At 32.8% G+C, this 22,222-nt stretch overlaps 14 non-coding genes across 14 annotated transcripts; all 14 read right to left on the reverse strand.

The window, feature by feature from the left end:
* Positions 1-52: 52 nt before the first annotated feature.
* On the reverse strand, positions 53-124 carry TRNAP-AGG (transfer RNA proline (anticodon AGG)). Its single transcript has one exon. It is a non-coding gene; the product is annotated as a tRNA-Pro (tRNA).
* A 3,795-nt stretch (positions 125-3,919) lies between these two features.
* Positions 3,920-3,991, reverse strand: TRNAP-AGG (transfer RNA proline (anticodon AGG)). Its single transcript has one exon. It is a non-coding gene; the product is annotated as a tRNA-Pro (tRNA).
* A 1,217-nt stretch (positions 3,992-5,208) lies between these two features.
* TRNAP-AGG (transfer RNA proline (anticodon AGG)) lies at positions 5,209-5,280 on the reverse strand. Its single transcript has one exon. It is a non-coding gene; the product is annotated as a tRNA-Pro (tRNA).
* Positions 5,281-6,497: 1,217 nt separating this feature from the next.
* TRNAP-AGG (transfer RNA proline (anticodon AGG)) lies at positions 6,498-6,569 on the reverse strand. The gene has a single exon. It is a non-coding gene; the product is annotated as a tRNA-Pro (tRNA).
* Positions 6,570-10,364: 3,795 nt separating this feature from the next.
* On the reverse strand, positions 10,365-10,436 carry TRNAP-AGG (transfer RNA proline (anticodon AGG)). Its single transcript has one exon. It is a non-coding gene; the product is annotated as a tRNA-Pro (tRNA).
* A 1,217-nt stretch (positions 10,437-11,653) lies between these two features.
* TRNAP-AGG (transfer RNA proline (anticodon AGG)) lies at positions 11,654-11,725 on the reverse strand. Its single transcript has one exon. It is a non-coding gene; the product is annotated as a tRNA-Pro (tRNA).
* A 1,216-nt stretch (positions 11,726-12,941) lies between these two features.
* Positions 12,942-13,013, reverse strand: TRNAP-AGG (transfer RNA proline (anticodon AGG)). Its single transcript has one exon. It is a non-coding gene; the product is annotated as a tRNA-Pro (tRNA).
* A 1,217-nt stretch (positions 13,014-14,230) lies between these two features.
* On the reverse strand, positions 14,231-14,302 carry TRNAP-AGG (transfer RNA proline (anticodon AGG)). The gene has a single exon. It is a non-coding gene; the product is annotated as a tRNA-Pro (tRNA).
* A 1,217-nt stretch (positions 14,303-15,519) lies between these two features.
* On the reverse strand, positions 15,520-15,591 carry TRNAP-AGG (transfer RNA proline (anticodon AGG)). The gene has a single exon. It is a non-coding gene; the product is annotated as a tRNA-Pro (tRNA).
* A 1,217-nt stretch (positions 15,592-16,808) lies between these two features.
* Positions 16,809-16,880, reverse strand: TRNAP-AGG (transfer RNA proline (anticodon AGG)). Its single transcript has one exon. It is a non-coding gene; the product is annotated as a tRNA-Pro (tRNA).
* A 1,217-nt stretch (positions 16,881-18,097) lies between these two features.
* On the reverse strand, positions 18,098-18,169 carry TRNAP-AGG (transfer RNA proline (anticodon AGG)). The gene has a single exon. It is a non-coding gene; the product is annotated as a tRNA-Pro (tRNA).
* A 1,217-nt stretch (positions 18,170-19,386) lies between these two features.
* TRNAP-AGG (transfer RNA proline (anticodon AGG)) lies at positions 19,387-19,458 on the reverse strand. Its single transcript has one exon. It is a non-coding gene; the product is annotated as a tRNA-Pro (tRNA).
* Positions 19,459-20,673: 1,215 nt separating this feature from the next.
* Positions 20,674-20,745, reverse strand: TRNAP-AGG (transfer RNA proline (anticodon AGG)). Its single transcript has one exon. It is a non-coding gene; the product is annotated as a tRNA-Pro (tRNA).
* A 1,217-nt stretch (positions 20,746-21,962) lies between these two features.
* TRNAP-AGG (transfer RNA proline (anticodon AGG)) lies at positions 21,963-22,034 on the reverse strand. Its single transcript has one exon. It is a non-coding gene; the product is annotated as a tRNA-Pro (tRNA).
* Positions 22,035-22,222: the final 188 nt, after the last annotated feature.

The following is a 22,222-nucleotide window of genomic DNA, read 5'->3' on the forward strand; positions in this document are numbered from 1 at the left end:
GGAAATTGACTACAATAAGATAATGGAAACATTTCAAAGAATCTGAAAATTTGGGCTCGTCTGGGATTTGAACCCGGGGCCTCTCGCACCCTAAGCGAGAATCATACCCCTAGACCAACGAGCCACCTACCTGAAGATTTTTCTTTGGATTTTTCAATTGATTTTTAGAAAATTGCTTTTTGTTTTTAAAACACCATATACATTTATGTAAAAATGAATTTGTAGAATAAATAAAATATTTCCTTATGGTCCAGTAGATAGTTTTCTAAGGTATGCTTATAGGAAAAGTGCAGGGACAAGATTTGTGAGTGCCTACAGAGTTTGGACTTCTCTCATGGACGAAGCTAAAGACTTGTCATATGCAATGTACAAATCATGCTTCCAGACACAGAAGAAAGGCAAAAGAAAACCTTGCAATTTCATTTTTTAACTTTTTGTGTTTCAAAGTGTGACTATTCTTTTAAAACATTCAAAGCTATCTAGACAGAAGGGAACCTGCAGTTTTCCTGATATACCACAATACGGTTGAAATTTTAATAAGTATGCTCTTATTTGTAGAACAACTAAAATGTTTTCGTAAGATTCTATTGATAGTTTTCTATGTGTGCTTATTTGGAAAGTGCAGTGACAAGATATAAAAATGGCGACAGAGTTTGGACTTGTCTGATCGATAAAACCCAAGACTTGTAAAAAGCTATGTGTAAATCATGCATAAATAGAAGAAAGGCAATAGGAAAATGATGAAGGCAAGATTCATAAGTATGTACAAATTCTATTGGGAGTATGGCAAAAACAAAACTCAGTTGATGCTATTGACTTAGCCAATTGAGAAAATCAGATATATATAAACCATGAGATGCACCGTAAAAAGAAAGAGAGGGCTCGTCAGGGAATTGAACCAGGGACCTGTCGCGCCCAAAACGAAAATCATAGAATCATCAAGTAAGCATGTTTTATTTGATATCTTAACCAATTTTATGTGAAAATTATATTATTTTAAAGCAGTCACTAATGTGTACAAGGAGGAAATATTAGTATAAATAAAATATTTCCTAATAGTCAATAATTTTCTAAGTATACTTGCTTGAAAATTGCTGTGCAAAGTTTTATGATGCCCAGCAGAGTTTTTCTGATGGATAAAACCCAAGACATGTCACATACTGTGTGCAGATAAGTAATTACAAATAATTTTAGCAGTTTGACAAAAAACAAAATTCAATTGTGCAAATTAGTAAATACAATCTATTTTGAGAGTTTTGAAAAAACAACATTCAGTTGAAATTCACTCAGGAAATTGACTACAATAAGATAATAGAACCATTTCAAAGAATCTGAAAATTTGGGCTCGCCCAGGATTTGAACCCGGGACCTCTCGCACCCTATGCGAGAATCATACCCCTAGACCAATGAGCCACCTACCTAAAGATTTTTCTTTGGATTTTTCAATTGATTTTTAGAAAATAGCTTTTTGTTTTTAAAACACCATATACATTTATGTAAAAAATAATTTGTAGAATAAATAAAATATTTCCTTATGGTCCAGTAGATAGTTTTCTAAGGTATGCATATAGGAAAAGTGCAGGGACAAGATTTGTGAGTGCCTACAGAGTTTGGACTTCTCTCATGGATGAAGCTAAAGACTTGTCATATGCAATGTACAAATCATGCTTCCAGACACAGAAGAAAGGCAAAAGAAAACCTTGCAATTTCATTTTTTAACTTTTTGTGTTTCAAAGTGAGACTATTCTTTTAAAACATTCAAAGCTATCTAGACAGAAGGGAACCTGCAGTTTTCCTGATATACCACAATACGGTTGAAATTTTAATAAGTATGCTCTTATTTGTAGAACAACTAAAATGTTTTCGTAAGATTCTATTGATAGTTTTCTATGTGTGCTTATTTGGAAAGTGCAGTGACAAGATATAAAAATGGCGACAGAGTTTGGACTTGTCTGATCGATAAAACCCAAGACTTGTAAAAAGCTATGTGTAAATCATGCATAAATAGAAGAAAGGCAATAGGAAAATGATGAAGGCAAGATTCATAAGTATGTACAAATTCTATTGGGAGTATGGCAAAAACAAAACTCAGTTGATGCTATTGACTTAGCCAATTGAGAAAATCAGATATATATAAACCATGAGATGCACCGTAAAAAGAAAGAGAGGGCTCATCAGGGAATTGAACCAGGGACCTGTCGTGCCCAAAACGAAAATCTTAGAATCATCAAGTAAGCATGTTTTATTTGATATCTTAACCAATTTTATGTGAAAATTATATTATTTTAAAGCAGTCACTAATGTGTACAAGGAGGAAATATTAGCATAAATAAAATATTTCCTAATAGTCAATAATTATCTAAGTATACTTGCTTGAAAATTGCTGTGCAAAGTTTTATGATGCCCAGCAGAGTTTTTCTGATGGATAAAACCCAAGACATGTCACATGCTGTGTGCAGATAAGTACTTACAAATAATTTTAGCAGTTTGAGAAAAAACAAAATTCAATTGTGCAAATTTGTAAATACAATCTATTTTGAGAGTTTTGAAAAAACAACATTCAGTTGAAATTCACTCTGGAAATTGACTACAATAAGATAATGGAATCATTTCAAAGAATCTGAAAATCTGGGCTCGTCTGGGATTTAAACCCGGGACCTCTCGCACCCTAAGCGAGAATCATACCCCTAGACGAATGAGCCACCTACCTGAAGATTTTTCTTTGGATTTTTCAATTGATTTTTAGAAAATAGCTTTTTGTTTTTAAAACACCATATACATTTATGTAAAAATGAATTTGTAGAATAAATAAAATATTTCCTTATGGTCCAGTAGATAGTTTTCTAAGGTATGCATATAGGAAAAGTGCAGGGACAAGATTTGTGAGTGCCTACAGAGTTTGGACTTCTCTCATGGACGAAGCTAAAGACTTGTCATATGCAATGTACAAATCATGCTTCCAGACACAGAAGAAAGGCAAAAGAAAACCTTGCAATTTCATTTTTGAACTTTTTGTGTTTCAAAGTGAGACTATTCTTTTAAAACATTCAAAGCTATCTAGACAGAAGGGAACCTGCAGTTTTCCTGATATACCACAATATGGTTTAAATTTTAATAAGTATGCTCTTATTTGTAGTACAACTAAAATGTTTTCGTAAGATTCTATTGATAGTTTTCTATGTGTGCTTATTTGGAAAGTGCAGTGACAAGATATAAAAATGGCGACAGAGTTTGGACTTGTCTGATCGATAAAACCCAAGACTTGTAAAAAGCTATGTGCAAATCATGCATAAATAGAAGAAAGGCAATAGGAAAATGATGAAGGCAAGATTCATAAGTATGTACAAATTCTATTGGGAGTATGGCAAAAACAAAACTCAGTTGATGCTATTGACTTAGCCAATTGAGAAAATCAGATATATATAAACCATGAGATGCACCGTAAAAAGAAAGAGAGGGCTCATCAGGGAATTGAACCAGGGACCTGTCGCGCCCAAAACGAAAATCTTAGAATCATCAAGTAAGCATGTTTTATTTGATATCTTAACCAATTTTATGTGAAAATTATATTATTTTAAAGCAGTCACTAATGTGTACAAGGAGGAAATATTAGCATAAATAAAATATTTCCTAATAGTCAATAATTTTCTAAGTATACTTGCTTGAAAATTGCTGTGCAAAGTTTTATGATGCCCAGCAGAGTTTTTCTGATGGATAAAACCCAAGACATGTCACATGCTGTGTGCAGATAAGTACTTACAAATAATTTTAGCAGTTTGAGAAAAAACAAAATTCAATTGTGCAAATTTGTAAATACAATCTATTTTGAGAGTTTTGAAAAAACAACATTCAGTTGAAATTCACTCTGGAAATTGACTACAATAAGATAATGGAAACATTTCAAAGAATCTGAAAATTTGGGCTCGTCTGGGATTTGAACCCGGGGCCTCTCGCACCCTAAGCGAGAATCATACCCCTAGACCAACGAGCCACCTACCTAAAGATTTTTCTTTGGATTTTTCAATTGATTTTTAGAAAATTGCTTTTTGTTTTTAAAACACCATATACATTTATGTAAAAAATAATTTGTAGAATAAATAAAATATTTCCTTATGGTCCAGTAGATAGTTTTCTAAGGTATGCATATAGGAAAAGTGCAGGGACAAGATTTGTGAGTGCCTACAGACTTTGGACTTCTCTCATGGATGAAGCTAAAGACTTGTCATATGCAATGTACAAATCATGCTTCCAGACACAGAAGAAAGGCAAAAGAAAACCTTGCAATTTCATTTTTTAACTTTTTGTGTTTCAAAGTGAGACTATTCTTTTAAAACATTCAAAGCTATCTAGACAGAAGGGAACCTGCAGTTTTCCTGATATACCACAATACGGTTGAAATTTTAATAAGTATGCTCTTATTTGTAGAACAACTAAAATGTTTTCGTAAGATTCTATTGATAGTTTTCTATGTGTGCTTATTTGGAAAGTGCAGTGACAAGATATAAAAATGGCGACAGAGTTTGGACTTGTCTGATCGATAAAACCCAAGACTTGTAAAAAGCTATGTGTAAATCATGCATAAATAGAAGAAAGGCAATAGGAAAATGATGAAGGCAAGATTCATAAGTATGTACAAATTCTATTGGGAGTATGGCAAAAACAAAACTCAGTTGATGCTATTGACTTAGCCAATTGAGAAAATCAGATATATATAAACCATGAGATGCACCGTAAAAAGAAAGAGAGGGCTCATCAGGGAATTGAACCAGGGACCTGTCGTGCCCAAAACGAAAATCTTAGAATCATCAAGTAAGCATGTTTTATTTGATATCTTAACCAATTTTATGTGAAAATTATATTATTTTAAAGCAGTCACTAATGTGTACAAGGAGGAAATATTAGCATAAATAAAATATTTCCTAATAGTCAATAATTTTCTAAGTATACTTGCTTGAAAATTGCTGTGCAAAGTTTTATGATGCCCAGCAGAGTTTTTCTGATGGATAAAACCCAAGACATGTCACATGCTGTGTGCAGATAAGTACTTACAAATAATTTTAGCAGTTTGAGAAAAAACAAAATTCAATTGTGCAAATTTGTAAATACAATCTATTTTGAGAGTTTTGAAAAAACAACATTCAGTTGAAATTCACTCTGGAAATTGACTACAATAAGATAATGGAAACATTTCAAAGAATCTGAAAATTTGGGCTCGTCTGGGATTTGAACCCGGGGCCTCTCGCACCCTAAGCGAGAATCATACCCCTAGACCAACGAGCCACCTACCTGAAGATTTTTCTTTGGATTTTTCAATTGATTTTTAGAAAATAGCTTTTTGTTTTTAAAACACCATATACATTTATGTAAAAATGAATTTGTAGAATAAATAAAATATTTCCTTATGGTCCAGTAGATAGTTTTCTAAGGTATGCATATAGGAAAAGTGCAGGGACAAGATTTGTGAGTGCCTACAGAGTTTGGACTTCTCTCATGGACGAAGCTAAAGACTTGTCATATGCAATGTAGAAATCATGCTTCCAGACACAGAAGAAAGGCAAAAGAAAACCTTGCAATTTCATTTTTGAACTTTTTGTGTTTCAAAGTGAGACTATTCTTTTAAAACATTCAAAGCTATCTAGACAGAAGGGAACCTGCAGTTTTCCTGATATACCACAATATGGTTTAAATTTTAATAAGTATGCTCTTATTTGTAGTACAACTAAAATGTTTTCGTAAGATTCTATTGATAGTTTTCTATGTGTGCTTATTTGGAAAGTGCAGTGACAAGATATAAAAATGGCGACAGAGTTTGGACTTGTCTGATCGATAAACCCCAAGACTTGTAAAAAGCTATGTGCAAATCATGCATAAATAGAAGAAAGGCAATAGGAAAATGATGAAGGCAAGATTCATAAGTATGTACAAATTCTATTGGGAGTATGGCAAAAACAAAACTCAGTTGATGCTATTGACTTAGCCAATTGAGAAAATCAGATATATATAAACCATGAGATGCACCGTAAAAAGAAAGAGAGGGCTCATCAGGGAATTGAACCAGGGACCTGTCGCGCCCAAAACGAAAATCTTAGAATCATCAAGTAAGCATGTTTTATTTGATATCTTAACCAATTTTATGTGAAAATTATATTATTTTAAAGCAGTCACTAATGTGTACAAGGAGGAAATATTAGCATAAATAAAATATTTCCTAATAGTCAATAATTTTCTAAGTATACTTGCTTGAAAATTGCTGTGCAAAGTTTTATGATGCCCAGCAGAGTTTTTCTGATGGATAAAACCCAAGACATGTCACATGCTGTGTGCAGATAAGTACTTACAAATAATTTTAGCAGTTTGAGAAAAAACAAAATTAAATTGTGCAAATTTGTAAATACAATCTATTTTGAGAGTTTTGAAAAAACAACATTCAGTTGAAATTCACTCTGGAAATTGACTACAATAAGATAATGGAAACATTTCAAAGAATCTGAAAATTTGGGCTCGTCTGGGATTTGAACCCGGGGCCTCTCGCACCCTAAGCGAGAATCATACCCCTAGACCAACGAGCCACCTACCTGAAGATTTTTCTTTGGATTTTTCAATTGATTTTTAGAAAATTGCTTTTTGTTTTTAAAATACCATATACATTTATGTAAAAATGAATTTGTAGAATAAATAAAATATTTCCTTATGGTCCAGTAGATAGTTTTCTAAGGTATGCTTATAGGAAAAGTGCAGGGACAAGATTTGTGAGTGCCTACAGAGTTTGGACTTCTCTCATGGACGAAGCTAAAGACTTGTCATATGCAATGTACAAATCATGCTTCCAGACACAGAAGAAAGGCAAAAGAAAACCTTGCAATTTCATTTTTTAACTTTTTGTGTTTCAAAGTGTGACTATTCTTTTAAAACATTCAAAGCTATCTAGACAGAAGGGAACCTGCAGTTTTCCTGATATACCACAATACGGTTGAAATTTTAATAAGTATGCTCTTATTTGTAGAACAACTAAAATGTTTTCGTAAGATTCTATTGATAGTTTTCTATGTGTGCTTATTTGGAAAGTGCAGTGACAAGATATAAAAATGGCGACAGAGTTTGGACTTGTCTGATCGATAAAACCCAAGACTTGTAAAAAGCTATGTGTAAATCATGCATAAATAGAAGAAAGGCAATAGGAAAATGATGAAGGCAAGATTCATAAGTATGTACAAATTCTATTGGGAGTATGGCAAAAACAAAACTCAGTTGATGCTATTGACTTAGCCAATTGAGAAAATCAGATATATATAAACCATGAGATGCACCGTAAAAAGAAAGAGAGGGCTCGTCAGGGAATTGAACCAGGGACCTGTCGCGCCCAAAACGAAAATCATAGAATCATCAAGTAAGCATGTTTTATTTGATATCTTAACCAATTTTATGTGAAAATTATATTATTTTAAAGCAGTCACTAATGTGTACAAGGAGGAAATATTAGTATAAATAAAATATTTCCTAATAGTCAATAATTTTCTAAGTATACTTGCTTGAAAATTGCTGTGCAAAGTTTTATGATGCCCAGCAGAGTTTTTCTGATGGATAAAACCCAAGACATGTCACATACTGTGTGCAGATAAGTAATTACAAATAATTTTAGCAGTTTGACAAAAAACAAAATTCAATTGTGCAAATTAGTAAATACAATCTATTTTGAGAGTTTTGAAAAAACAACATTCAGTTGAAATTCACTCAGGAAATTGACTACAATAAGATAATAGAACCATTTCAAAGAATCTGAAAATTTGGGCTCGCCCAGGATTTGAACCCGGGACCTCTCGCACCCTATGCGAGAATCATACCCCTAGACCAATGAGCCACCTACCTAAAGATTTTTCTTTGGATTTTTCAATTGATTTTTAGAAAATAGCTTTTTGTTTTTAAAACACCATATACATTTATGTAAAAAATAATTTGTAGAATAAATAAAATATTTCCTTATGGTCCAGTAGATAGTTTTCTAAGGTATGCATATAGGAAAAGTGCAGGGACAAGATTTGTGAGTGCCTACAGAGTTTGGACTTCTCTCATGGATGAAGCTAAAGACTTGTCATATGCAATGTACAAATCATGCTTCCAGACACAGAAGAAAGGCAAAAGAAAACCTTGCAATTTCATTTTTTAACTTTTTGTGTTTCAAAGTGAGACTATTCTTTTAAAACATTCAAAGCTATCTAGACAGAAGGGAACCTGCAGTTTTCCTGATATACCACAATACGGTTGAAATTTTAATAAGTATGCTCTTATTTGTAGAACAACTAAAATGTTTTCGTAAGATTCTATTGATAGTTTTCTATGTGTGCTTATTTGGAAAGTGCAGTGACAAGATATAAAAATGGCGACAGAGTTTGGACTTGTCTGATCGATAAAACCCAAGACTTGTAAAAAGCTATGTGTAAATCATGCATAAATAGAAGAAAGGCAATAGGAAAATGATGAAGGCAAGATTCATAAGTATGTACAAATTCTATTGGGAGTATGGCAAAAACAAAACTCAGTTGATGCTATTGACTTAGCCAATTGAGAAAATCAGATATATATAAACCATGAGATGCACCGTAAAAAGAAAGAGAGGGCTCATCAGGGAATTGAACCAGGGACCTGTCGTGCCCAAAACGAAAATCTTAGAATCATCAAGTAAGCATGTTTTATTTGATATCTTAACCAATTTTATGTGAAAATTATATTATTTTAAAGCAGTCACTAATGTGTACAAGGAGGAAATATTAGCATAAATAAAATATTTCCTAATAGTCAATAATTATCTAAGTATACTTGCTTGAAAATTGCTGTGCAAAGTTTTATGATGCCCAGCAGAGTTTTTCTGATGGATAAAACCCAAGACATGTCACATGCTGTGTGCAGATAAGTACTTACAAATAATTTTAGCAGTTTGAGAAAAAACAAAATTCAATTGTGCAAATTTGTAAATACAATCTATTTTGAGAGTTTTGAAAAAACAACATTCAGTTGAAATTCACTCTGGAAATTGACTACAATAAGATAATGGAATCATTTCAAAGAATCTGAAAATCTGGGCTCGTCTGGGATTTAAACCCGGGACCTCTCGCACCCTAAGCGAGAATCATACCCCTAGACCAATGAGCCACCTACCTGAAGATTTTTCTTTGGATTTTTCAATTGATTTTTAGAAAATAGCTTTTTGTTTTTAAAACACCATATACATTTATGTAAAAATGAATTTGTAGAATAAATAAAATATTTCCTTATGGTCCAGTAGATAGTTTTCTAAGGTATGCATATAGGAAAAGTGCAGGGACAAGATTTGTGAGTGCCTACAGAGTTTGGACTTCTCTCATGGACGAAGCTAAAGACTTGTCATATGCAATGTACAAATCATGCTTCCAGACACAGAAGAAAGGCAAAAGAAAACCTTGCAATTTCATTTTTGAACTTTTTGTGTTTCAAAGTGAGACTATTCTTTTAAAACATTCAAAGCTATCTAGACAGAAGGGAACCTGCAGTTTTCCTGATATACCACAATATGGTTTAAATTTTAATAAGTATGCTCTTATTTGTAGTACAACTAAAATGTTTTCGTAAGATTCTATTGATAGTTTTCTATGTGTGCTTATTTGGAAAGTGCAGTGACAAGATATAAAAATGGCGACAGAGTTTGGACTTGTCTGATCGATAAAACCCAAGACTTGTAAAAAGCTATGTGCAAATCATGCATAAATAGAAGAAAGGCAATAGGAAAATGATGAAGGCAAGATTCATAAGTATGTACAAATTCTATTGGGAGTATGGCAAAAACAAAACTCAGTTGATGCTATTGACTTAGCCAATTGAGAAAATCAGATATATATAAACCATGAGATGCACCGTAAAAAGAAAGAGAGGGCTCATCAGGGAATTGAACCAGGGACCTGTCGCGCCCAAAACGAAAATCATAGAATCATCAAGTAAGCATGTTTTATTTGATATCTTAACCAATTTTATGTGAAAATTATATTATTTTAAAGCAGTCACTAATGTGTACAAGGAGGAAATATTAGCATAAATAAAATATTTCCTAATAGTCAATAATTTTCTAAGTATACTTGCTTGAAAATTGCTGTGCAAAGTTTTATGATGCCCAGCAGAGTTTTTCTGATGGATAAAACCCAAGACATGTCACATGCTGTGTGCAGATAAGTACTTACAAATAATTTTAGCAGTTTGAGAAAAAACAAAATTCAATTGTGCAAATTTGTAAATACAATCTATTTTGAGAGTTTTGAAAAAACAACATTCAGTTGAAATTCACTCTGGAAATTGACTACAATAAGATAATGGAAACATTTCAAAGAATCTGAAAATTTGGGCTCGTCTGGGATTTGAACCCGGGGCCTCTCGCACCCTAAGCGAGAATCATACCCCTAGACCAACGAGCCACCTACCTAAAGATTTTTCTTTGGATTTTTCAATTGATTTTTAGAAAATTGCTTTTTGTTTTTAAAACACCATATACATTTATGTAAAAAATAATTTGTAGAATAAATAAAATATTTCCTTATGGTCCAGTAGATAGTTTTCTAAGGTATGCATATAGGAAAAGTGCAGGGACAAGATTTGTGAGTGCCTACAGACTTTGGACTTCTCTCATGGATGAAGCTAAAGACTTGTCATATGCAATGTACAAATCATGCTTCCAGACACAGAAGAAAGGCAAAAGAAAACCTTGCAATTTCATTTTTTAACTTTTTGTGTTTCAAAGTGAGACTATTCTTTTAAAACATTCAAAGCTATCTAGACAGAAGGGAACCTGCAGTTTTCCTGATATACCACAATACGGTTGAAATTTTAATAAGTATGCTCTTATTTGTAGAACAACTAAAATGTTTTCGTAAGATTCTATTGATAGTTTTCTATGTGTGCTTATTTGGAAAGTGCAGTGACAAGATATAAAAATGGCGACAGAGTTTGGACTTGTCTGATCGATAAAACCCAAGACTTGTAAAAAGCTATGTGTAAATCATGCATAAATAGAAGAAAGGCAATAGGAAAATGATGAAGGCAAGATTCATAAGTATGTACAAATTCTATTGGGAGTATGGCAAAAACAAAACTCAGTTGATGCTATTGACTTAGCCAATTGAGAAAATCAGATATATATAAACCATGAGATGCACCGTAAAAAGAAAGAGAGGGCTCATCAGGGAATTGAACCAGGGACCTGTCGTGCCCAAAACGAAAATCTTAGAATCATCAAGTAAGCATGTTTTATTTGATATCTTAACCAATTTTATGTGAAAATTATATTATTTTAAAGCAGTCACTAATGTGTACAAGGAGGAAATATTAGCATAAATAAAATATTTCCTAATAGTCAATAATTTTCTAAGTATACTTGCTTGAAAATTGCTGTGCAAAGTTTTATGATGCCCAGCAGAGTTTTTCTGATGGATAAAACCCAAGACATGTCACATGCTGTGTGCAGATAAGTACTTACAAATAATTTTAGCAGTTTGAGAAAAAACAAAATTCAATTGTGCAAATTTGTAAATACAATCTATTTTGAGAGTTTTGAAAAAACAACATTCAGTTGAAATTCACTCTGGAAATTGACTACAATAAGATAATGGAAACATTTCAAAGAATCTGAAAATTTGGGCTCGTCTGGGATTTGAACCCGGGGCCTCTCGCACCCTAAGCGAGAATCATACCCCTAGACCAACGAGCCACCTACCTGAAGATTTTTCTTTGGATTTTTCAATTGATTTTTAGAAAATAGCTTTTTGTTTTTAAAACACTATATACATTTATGTAAAAATGAATTTGTAGAATAAATAAAATATTTCCTTATGGTCCAGTAGATAGTTTTCTAAGGTATGCATATAGGAAAAGTGCAGGGACAAGATTTGTGAGTGCCTACAGAGTTTGGACTTCTCTCATGGACGAAGCTAAAGACTTGTCATATGCAATGTAGAAATCATGCTTCCAGACACAGAAGAAAGGCAAAAGAAAACCTTGCAATTTCATTTTTGAACTTTTTGTGTTTCAAAGTGAGACTATTCTTTTAAAACATTCAAAGCTATCTAGACAGAAGGGAACCTGCAGTTTTCCTGACATACCACAATATGGTTTAAATTTTAATAAGTATGCTCTTATTTGTAGTACAACTAAAATGTTTTCGTAAGATTCTATTGATAGTTTTCTATGTGTGCTTATTTGGAAAGTGCAGTGACAAGATATAAAAATGGCGACAGAGTTTGGACTTGTCTGATCGATAAACCCCAAGACTTGTAAAAAGCTATGTGCAAATCATGCATAAATAGAAGAAAGGCAATAGGAAAATGATGAAGGCAAGATTCATAAGTATGTACAAATTCTATTGGGAGTATGGCAAAAACAAAACTCAGTTGATGCTATTGACTTAGCCAATTGAGAAAATCAGATATATATAAACCATGAGATGCACCGTAAAAAGAAAGAGAGGGCTCATCAGGGAATTGAACCAGGGACCTGTCGTGCCCAAAACGAAAATCTTAGAATCATCAAGTAAGCATGTTTTATTTGATATCTTAACCAATTTTATGTGAAAATTATATTATTTTAAAGCAGTCACTAATGTGTACAAGGAGGAAATATTAGCATAAATAAAATATTTCCTAATAGTCAATAATTTTCTAAGTATACTTGCTTGAAAATTGCTGTGCAAAGTTTTATGATGCCCAGCAGAGTTTTTCTGATGGATAAAACCCAAGACATGTCACATGCTGTGTGCAGATAAGTACTTACAAATAATTTTAGCAGTTTGAGAAAAAACAAAATTCAATTGTGCAAATTTGTAAATACAATCTATTTTGAGAGTTTTGAAAAAACAACATTCAGTTGAAATTCACTCTGGAAATTGACTACAATAAGATAATGGAAACATTTCAAAGAATCTGAAATTTGGGCTCGTCTGGGATTTGAACCCGGGGCCTCTCGCACCCTAAGCGAGAATCATACCCCTAGACCAACGAGCCACCTACCTGAAGATTTTTCTTTGGATTTTTCAATTGATTTTTAGAAAATAGCTTTTTGTTTTTAAAACACCATATACATTTATGTAAAAATGAATTTGTAGAATAAATAAAATATTTCCTTATGGTCCAGTAGATAGTTTTCTAAGGTATGCATATAGGAAAAGTGCAGGGACAAGATTTGTGAGTGCCTACAGAGTTTGGACTTCTCTCATGGACGAAGCTAAAGACTTGTCATATGCAATGTAGAAATCATGCTTCCAGACACAGAAGAAAGGCAAAAGAAAACCTTGCAATTTCATTTTTGAACTTTTTGTGTTTCAAAGTGAGACTATTCTTTTAAAACATTCAAAGCTATCTAGACAGAAGGGAACCTGCAGTTTTCCTGATATACCACAATATGGTTTAAATTTTAATAAGTATGCTCTTATTTGTAGTACAACTAAAATGTTTTCGTAAGATTCTATTGATAGTTTTCTATGTGTGCTTATTTGGAAAGTGCAGTGACAAGATATAAAAATGGCGACAGAGTTTGGACTTGTCTGATCGATAAACCCCAAGACTTGTAAAAAGCTATGTGCAAATCATGCATAAATAGAAGAAAGGCAATAGGAAAATGATGAAGGCAAGATTCATAAGTATGTACAAATTCTATTGGGAGTATGGCAAAAACAAAACTCAGTTGATGCTATTGACTTAGCCAATTGAGAAAATCAGATATATATAAACCATGAGATGCACCGTAAAAAGAAAGAGAGGGCTCATCAGGGAATTGAACCAGGGACCTGTCGCGCCCAAAACGAAAATCTTAGAATCATCAAGTAAGCATGTTTTATTTGATATCTTAACCAATTTTATGTGAAAATTATATTATTTTAAAGCAGTCACTAATGTGTACAAGGAGGAAATATTAGCATAAATAAAATATTTCCTAATAGTCAATAATTTTCTAAGTATACTTGCTTGAAAATTGCTGTGCAAAGTTTTATGATGCCCAGCAGAGTTTTTCTGATGGATAAAACCCAAGACATGTCACATGCTGTGTGCAGATAAGTACTTACAAATAATTTTAGCAGTTTGAGAAAAAACAAAATTCAATTGTGCAAATTTGTAAATACAATCTATTTTGAGAGTTTTGAAAAAACAACATTCAGTTGAAATTCACTCTGGAAATTGACTACAATAAGATAATGGAAACATTTCAAAGAATCTGAAAATTTGGGCTCGTCTGGGATTTGAACCCGGGGCCTCTCGCACCCTAAGCGAGAATCATACCCCTAGACCAACGAGCCACCTACCTGAAGATTTTTCTTTGGATTTTTCAATTGATTTTTAGAAAATTGCTTTTTGTTTTTAAAATACCATATACATTTATGTAAAAATGAATTTGTAGAATAAATAAAATATTTCCTTATGGTCCAGTAGATAGTTTTCTAAGGTATGCTTATAGGAAAAGTGCAGGGACAAGATTTGTGAGTGCCTACAGAGTTTGGACTTCTCTCATGGACGAAGCTAAAGACTTGTCATATGCAATGTACAAATCATGCTTCCAGACACAGAAGAAAGGCAAAAGAAAACCTTGCAATTTCATTTTTTAACTTTTTGTGTTTCAAAGTGTGACTATTCTTTTAAAACATTCAAAGCTATCTAGACAGAAGGGAACCTGCAGTTTTCCTGATATACCACAATACGGTTGAAATTTTAATAAGTATGCTCTTATTTGTAGAACAACTAAAATGTTTTCGTAAGATTCTATTGATAGTTTTCTATGTGTGCTTATTTGGAAAGTGCAGTGACAAGATATAAAAATGGCGACAGAGTTTGGACTTGTCTGATCGATAAAACCCAAGACTTGTAAAAAGCTATGTGTAAATCATGCATAAATAGAAGAAAGGCAATAGGAAAATGATGAAGGCAAGATTCATAAGTATGTACAAATTCTATTGGGAGTATGGCAAAAACAAAACTCAGTTGATGCTATTGACTTAGCCAATTGAGAAAATCAGATATATATAAACCATGAGATGCACCGTAAAAAGAAAGAGAGGGCTCGTCAGGGAATTGAACCAGGGACCTGTCGCGCCCAAAACGAAAATCATAGAATCATCAAGTAAGCATGTTTTATTTGATATCTTAACCAATTTTATGTGAAAATTATATTATTTTAAAGCAGTCACTAATGTGTACAAGGAGGAAATATTAGTATAAATAAAATATTTCCTAATAGTCAATAATTTTCTAAGTATACTTGCTTGAAAATTGCTGTGCAAAGTTTTATGATGCCCAGCAGAGTTTTTCTGATGGATAAAACCCAAGACATGTCACATACTGTGTGCAGATAAGTAATTACAAATAATTTTAGCAGTTTGACAAAAAACAAAATTCAATTGTGCAAATTATTAAATACAATCTATTTTGAGAGTTTTGAAAAAACAACATTCAGTTGAAATTCACTCAGGAAATTGACTACAATAAGATAATAGAACCATTTCAAAGAATCTGAAAATTTGGGCTCGCCCGGGATTTGAACCCGGGACCTCTCGCACCCTAAGCGAGAATCATACCCCTAGACCAACGAGCCACCTACCTAAAGATTTTTCTTTGGATTTTTCAATTGATTTTTAGAAAATTGCTTTTTGTTTTTAAAACACCATATACATTTATGTAAAAATGAATTTGTAGAATAAATAAAATATTTCCTTATGGTCCAGTAGATAGTTTTCTAAGGTATGCATATAGGAAAAGTGCAGGGACAAGATTTGTGAGTGCCTACAGAGTTTGGACTTCTCTCATGGACGAAGCTAAAGACTTGTCATATGCAATGTAGAAATCATGCTTCCAGACACAGAAGAAAGGCAAAAGAAAACCTTGCAATTTCATTTTTGAACTTTTTGTGTTTCAAAGTGAGACTATTCTTTTAAAACATTCAAAGCTATCTAGACAGAAGGGAACCTGCAGTTTTCCTGACATACCACAATATGGTTTAAATTTTAATAAGTATGCTCTTATTTGTAGTACAACTAAAATGTTTTCGTAAGATTCTATTGATAGTTTTCTATGTGTGCTTATTTGGAAAGTGCAGTGACAAGATATAAAAATGGCGACAGAGTTTGGACTTGTCTGATCGATAAACCCCAAGACTTGTAAAAAGCTATGTGCAAATCATGCATAAATAGAAGAAAGGCAATAGGAAAATGATGAAGGCAAGATTCATAAGTATGTACAAATTCTATTGGGAGTATGGCAAAAACAAAACTCAGTTGATGCTATTGACTTAGCCAATTGAGAAAATCAGATATATATAAACCATGAGATGCACCGTAAAAAGAAAGAGAGGGCTCATCAGGGAATTGAACCAGGGACCTGTCGTGCCCAAAACGAAAATCTTAGAATCATCAAGTAAGCATGTTTTATTTGATATCTTAACCAATTTTATGTGAAAATTATATTATTTTAAAGCAGTCACTAATGTGTACAAGGAGGAAATATTAGCATAAATAAAATATTTCCTAATAGTCAATAATTTTCTAAGTATACTTGCTTGAAAATTGCTGTGCAAAGTTTTATGATGCCCAGCAGAGTTTTTCTGATGGATAAAACCCAAGACATGTCACATGCTGTGTGCAGATAAGTACTTACAAATAATTTTAGCAGTTTGAGAAAAAACAAAATTCAATTGTGCAAATTTGTAAATACAATCTATTTTGAGAGTTTTGAAAAAACAACATTCAGTTGAAATTCACTCTGGAAATTGACTACAATAAGATAATGGAAACATTTCAAAGAATCTGAAAATTTGGGCTCGTCTGGGATTTGAACCCGGGGCCTCTCGCACCCTAAGCGAGAATCATACCCCTAGACCAACGAGCCACCTACCTGAAGATTTTTCTTTGGATTTTTCAATTGATTTTTAGAAAATAGCTTTTTGTTTTTAAAACACCATATACATTTATGTAAAAATGAATTTGTAGAATAAATAAAATATTTCCTTATGGTCCAGTAGATAGTTTTCTAAGGTATGCATATAGGAAAAGTGCAGGGACAAGATTTGTGAGTGCCTACAGAGTTTGGACTTCTCTCATGGACGAAGCTAAAGACTTGTCATATGCAATGTAGAAATCATGCTTCCAGACACAGAAGAAAGGCAAAAGAAAACCTTGCAATTTCATTTTTGAACTTTTTGTGTTTCAAAGTGAGACTATTCTTTTAAAACATTCAAAGCTATCTAGACAGAAGGGAACCTGCAGTTTTCCTGATATACCACAATATGGTTTAAATTTTAATAAGTATGCTCTTATTTGTAGTACAACTAAAATGTTTTCGTAAGATTCTATTGATAGTTTTCTATGTGTGCTTATTTGGAAAGTGCAGTGACAAGATATAAAAATGGCGACAGAGTTTGGACTTGTCTGATCGATAAACCCCAAGACTTGTAAAAAGCTATGTGCAAATCATGCATAAATAGAAGAAAGGCAATAGGAAAATGATGAAGGCAAGATTCATAAGTATGTACAAATTCTATTGGGAGTATGGCAAAAACAAAACTCAGTTGATGCTATTGACTTAGCCAATTGAGAAAATCAGATATATATAAACCATGAGATGCACCGTAAAAAGAAAGAGAGGGCTCATCAGGGAATTGAACCAGGGACCTGTCGCGCCCAAAACGAAAATCTTAGAATCATCAAGTAAGCATGTTTTATTTGATATCTTAACCAATTTTATGTGAAAATTATATTATTTTAAAGCAGTCACTAATGTGTACAAGGAGGAAATATTAGCATAAATAAAATATTTCCTAATAGTCAATAATTTTCTAAGTATACTTGCTTGAAAATTGCTGTGCAAAGTTTTATGATGCCCAGCAGAGTTTTTCTGATGGATAAAACCCAAGACATGTCACATGCTGTGTGCAGATAAGTACTTACAAATAATTTTAGCAGTTTGAGAAAAAACAAAATTCAATTGTGCAAATTTGTAAATACAATCTATTTTGAGAGTTTTGAAAAAACAACATTCAGTTGAAATTCACTCTGGAAATTGACTACAATAAGATAATGGAAACATTTCAAAGAATCTGAAAATTTGGGCTCGTCTGGGATTTGAACCCGGGGCCTCTCGCACCCTAAGCGAGAATCATACCCCTAGACCAACGAGCCACCTACCTGAAGATTTTTCTTTGGATTTTTCAATTGATTTTTAGAAAATTGCTTTTTGTTTTTAAAATACCATATACATTTATGTAAAAATGAATTTGTAGAATAAATAAAATATTTCCTTATGGTCCAGTAGATAGTTTTCTAAGGTATGCTTATAGGAAAAGTGCAGGGACAAGATTTGTGAGTGCCTACAGAGTTTGGACTTCTCTCATGGACGAAGCTAAAGACTTGTCATATGCAATGTACAAATCATGCTTCCAGACACAGAAGAAAGGCAAAAGAAAACCTTGCAATTTCATTTTTTAACTTTTTGTGTTTCAAAGTGTGACTATTCTTTTAAAACATTCAAAGCTATCTAGACAGAAGGGAACCTGCAGTTTTCCTGATATACCACAATACGGTTGAAATTTTAATAAGTATGCTCTTATTTGTAGAACAACTAAAATGTTTTCGTAAGATTCTATTGATAGTTTTCTATGTGTGCTTATTTGGAAAGTGCAGTGACAAGATATAAAAATGGCGACAGAGTTTGGACTTGTCTGATCGATAAAACCCAAGACTTGTAAAAAGCTATGTGTAAATCATGCATAAATAGAAGAAAGGCAATAGGAAAATGATGAAGGCAAGATTCATAAGTATGTACAAATTCTATTGGGAGTATGGCAAAAACAAAACTCAGTTGATGCTATTGACTTAGCCAATTGAGAAAATCAGATATATATAAACCATGAGATGCACCGTAAAAAGAAAGAGAGGGCTCGTCAGGGAATTGAACCAGGGACCTGTCGTGCCCAAAACGAAAATCATAGAATCATCAAGTAAGCATGTTTTATTTGATATCTTAACCAATTTTATGTGAAAATTATATTATTTTAAAGCAGTCACTAATGTGTACAAGGAGGAAATATTAGTATAAATAAAATATTTCCTAATAGTCAATAATTTTCTAAGTATACTTGCTTGAAAATTGCTGTGCAAAGTTTTATGATGCCCAGCAGAGTTTTTCTGATGGATAAAACCCAAGACATGTCACATACTGTGTGCAGATAAGTAATTACAAATAATTTTAGCAGTTTGACAAAAAACAAAATTCAATTGTGCAAATTATTAAATACAATCTATTTTGAGAGTTTTGAAAAAACAACATTCAGTTGAAATTCACTCAGGAAATTGACTACAATAAGATAATAGAACCATTTCAAAGAATCTGAAAATTTGGGCTCGCCCGGGATTTGAACCCGGGACCTCTCGCACCCTAAGCGAGAATCATACCCCTAGACCAACGAGCCACCTACCTAAAGATTTTTCTTTGGATTTTTCAATTGATTTTTAGAAAATTGCTTTTTGTTTTTAAAACACCATATACATTTATGTAAAAATGAATTTGTAGAATAAATAAAATATTTCCTTATGGTCCAGTAGATAGTTTTCTAAGGTATGCATATAGGAAAAGTGCAGGGACAAGATTTGTGAGTGCCTACAGAGTTTGGACTTCTCTCATGGACGAAGCTAAAGACTTGTCATATGCAATGTAGAAATCATGCTTCCAGACACAGAAGAAAGGCAAAAGAAAACCTTGCAATTTCATTTTTGAACTTTTTGTGTTTCAAAGTGAGACTATTCTTTAAAACATTCAAAGCTATCTAGACAGAAGGGAACCTGCAGTTTTCCTGACATACCACAATATGGTTTAAATTTTAATAAGTATGCTCTTATTTGTAGTACAACTAAAATGTTTTCGTAAGATTCTATTGATAGTTTTCTATGTGTGCTTATTTGGAAAGTGCAGTGACAAGATATAAAAATGGCGACAGAGTTTGGACTTGTCTGATCGATAAACCCCAAGACTTGTAAAAAGCTATGTGCAAATCATGCATAAATAGAAGAAAGGCAATAGGAAAATGATGAAGGCAAGATTCATAAGTATGTACAAATTCTATTGGGAGTATGGCAAAAACAAAACTCAGTTGATGCTATTGACTTAGCCAATTGAGAAAATCAGATATATATAAACATGAGATGCACCGTAAAAAGAAAGAGAGGGCTCATCAGGGAATTGAACCAGGGACCTGTCGTGCCCAAAACGAAAATCTTAGAATCATCAAGTAAGCATGTTTTATTTGATATCTTAACCAATTTTATGTGAAAATTATATTATTTTAAAGCAGTCACTAATGTGTACAAGGAGGAAATATTAGCATAAATAAAATATTTCCTAATAGTCAATAATTTTCTAAGTATACTTGCTTGAAAATTGCTGTGCAAAGTTTTATGATGCCCAGCAGAGTTTTTCTGATGGATAAAACCCAAGACATGTCACATGCTGTGTGCAGATAAGTACTTACAAATAATTTTAGCAGTTTGAGAAAAAACAAAATTCAATTGTGCAAATTTGTAAATACAATCTATTTTGAGAGTTTTGAAAAAACAACATTCAGTTGAAATTCACTCTGGAAATTGACTACAATAAGATAATGGAAACATTTCAAAGAATCTGAAAATTTGGGCTCGTCTGGGATTTGAACCCGGGGCCTCTCGCACCCTAAGCGAGAATCATACCCCTAGACCAACGAGCCACCTACCTGAAGATTTTTCTTTGGATTTTTCAATTGATTTTTAGAAAATAGCTTTTTGTTTTTAAAACACCATATACATTTATGTAAAAATGAATTTGTAGAATAAATAAAATATTTCCTTATGGTCCAGTAGATAGTTTTCTAAGGTATGCATATAGGAAAAGTGCAGGGACAAGATTTGTGAGTGCCTACAGAGTTTGGACTTCTCTCATGGACGAAGCTAAAGACTTGTCATATGCAATGTAGAAATCATGCTTCCAGACACAGAAGAAAGGCAAAAGAAACCTTGCAATTTCATTTTTGAACTTTTTGTGTTTCAAAGTGAGACTATTCTTTTAAAACATTCAAAGCTATCTAGACAGAAGGGAACCTGCAGTTTTCCTGATATACCACAATATGGTTTAAATTTTAATAAGTATGCTCTTATTTGTAGTACAACTAAAATGTTTTCGTAAGATTCTATTGATAGTTTTCTATGTGTGCTTATTTGGAAAGTGCAGTGACAAGATATAAAAATGGCGACAGAGTTTGGACTTGTCTGATCGATAAACCCCAAGACTTGTAAAAAGCTATGTGCAAATCATGCATAAATAGAAGAAAGGCAATAGGAAAATGATGAAGGCAAGATTCATAAGTATGTACAAATTCTATTGGGAGTATGGCAAAAACAAAACTCAGTTGATGCTATTGACTTAGCCAATTGAGAAAATCAGATATATATAAACCATGAGATGCACCGTAAAAAGAAAGAGAGGGGCTCATCAGGGAATTGAACCAGGGACCTGTCGCGCCCAAAACGAAAATCTTAGAATCATCAAGTAAGCATGTTTTATTTGATATCTTAACCAATTTTATGTGAAAATTATATTATTTTAAAGCAGTCACTAATGTGTACAAGGAGGAAATATTAGCATAAATAAAATATTTCCTAATAGTCAATAATTTTTCTAAGTATACTTGCTTGAAAATTGCTGTGCAAAGTTTTATGATGCCCAGCAGAGTTTTTCTGATGGATAAAACCCAAGACATGTCACATGCTGTGTGCAGATAAGTACTTACAAATAATTTTAGCAGTTTGAGAAAAAACAAATTCAATTGTGCAAATTTGTAAATACAATCTATTTTGAGAGTTTTGAAAAAACAACATTCAGTTGAAATTCACTCTGGAAATTGACTACAATAAGATAATGGAAACATTTCAAAGAATCTGAAAATTTGGGCTCGTCTGGGATTTGAACCCGGGGCCTCTCGCACCCTAAGCGAGAATCATACCCCTAGACCAACGAGCCACCTACCTGAAGATTTTTCTTTGGATTTTTCAATTGATTTTTAGAAAATTGCTTTTTGTTTTTAAAATACCATATACATTTATGTAAAAATGAATTTGTAGAATAAATAAAATATTTCCTTATGGTCCAGTAGATAGTTTTCTAAGGTATGCTTATAGGAAAAGTGCAAGGGACAAGATTTGTGAGTG

The sequence above is a fragment of the Taudactylus pleione genome, unplaced genomic scaffold (genome assembly GCF_031769625.1).
Source record: "Taudactylus pleione unplaced genomic scaffold, aTauple2 ptg000192l, whole genome shotgun sequence".
Lineage (NCBI taxonomy): Eukaryota > Metazoa > Chordata > Amphibia > Anura > Myobatrachidae > Taudactylus > Taudactylus pleione.